Source organism: Myripristis murdjan, chromosome 21 (assembly GCF_902150065.1).
Source record: "Myripristis murdjan chromosome 21, fMyrMur1.1, whole genome shotgun sequence".
NCBI lineage: Eukaryota > Metazoa > Chordata > Actinopteri > Holocentriformes > Holocentridae > Myripristis > Myripristis murdjan.
The window spans coordinates 1372501-1374191 of NC_044000.1; positions in this window are offsets into that span (position 1 = coordinate 1372501).

Here is a 1691-nt window from a genome sequence, read left to right on the forward strand (position 1 = left end):
CCAGAGCACATAACTCAGTCATTTGCCAGACAAATTGGAAAGAAGTGTCCTCTGTTTGTATAGATTACAAGCACACTGCATGTCACTGGTGACAGATTTAGGTAGTAGCCACTACAACCTTTGAGAACAAATCATTACCTGCCCAGGGCTGAGATATGCTTTTCAAAAGTAGCAGGGATATTTGATGTTCTCTTTCTTGCCATTTATGGTGTTGTTCTTATCTTTACATTTACCCTTCCAAGACGTATTCTTTCACCTCAAAATACTGTGCACTGAATACATTCTAGTCAATTACAGCTTTAGAATTTTATTCAGTGTTTTGATGTTCTGTGTACCCCACTTTTTATTTTATTTTTTTTTAGCTGGCAAATTCAGTGCTTTATTTTGAAGACTACATGGTCTTACTTCTGGTGCTGGCTTGGTTGCATGTGTCCTCACTGATGCCTGCCTAACCTCACTCGTGGAAATACAGCGCCCTCTTCATTGAAGAGAGAGAAAAAGGCTGTCTTTGCATCAAGCTTGTGGGAAGCAGGGACTCCCAATATTCCTCATCATCCAATAAATGTATATTATGCCACCGACTCCCATTTGATGAGATTTTGCCCCGGGGACCCACACCTGAGAAGATCTATGTTTCAGACACAATATGATTTGGTTTAGTCCTGCATAACTGCTTGTACTGTAAATGGAGAGATGACACAAATGGTGTAGAGAACACAGTCTCTGAATCAGAATAATGATTCTTCTCTCACACCACTAATTTAAGTGAATGAACTATTAGTAAAATGAATGGGAACACACGAATGAAATGAATGGGAATCTTTGGATAGTCCCTTGTAGATATTTAACAGAATGTCAACTGATATATAAGTTACAGTAAATATCAACAGGAGTTTGGTAGAATATCAATAAGCCAGACAATACATTTCAACAACATGTCTGTAATTATTCAGAGAGCTGACATACCAGTTTGGACCTAACAAGAGGCCGAGCCTTAACTCTGGTGGGTTTCATAACAACACGGTCAGCATCAAGCAATAATGTCAACTAGGCCTACACGTGTGTTCAAATTCAACAAAGACATGCAACAGAATGTCAATAGATGATGTGATATGTTGTTGAAATATAATGCATGGCTGACAGCAGGCAGAAGTCCCTGTGCACAGCCAGTGATTCTCTGTCAGGTTCTGGTTGATTGCTGTAACACACAGGTAGACATCAAAATAAACAGCCACACACTGAGCTGATTTCATTGTAGTTTGTTAGAGGCAAACCATCCGTTTTACTTGTTGGGTCCTCGGGTTTGCTGAGGACCCAACTAGCAAAATACATGGTTTCTTCAGATTTGAGGACCCAGTTAGCAAAACACATGTTTTGCTCCTAATAAACTACAGTAAAGTCAGTTCAGTGTGAAGCTGTTTATTTTGAGCTTTATAATTTATGGCTGTTGATATTCTCTTGACTCCTTGCTGACATGTAATTTATTCTGTTGAACATCTGCAGGGGGCGGTCCAAAGAAACTGTGATCAAATCAACATATCCCTCACTTCTTGCACCCAAGAAAGACTTCCACATATCTGACCCCGCTTTGGGAGTCATGATTAGAAAGCTAAATAGAACAAAAAATGGCCAAATCAGAAAATATTTCACAACACACAATTTCATTTCTTAAGTTTTTCACCAAGAGATAA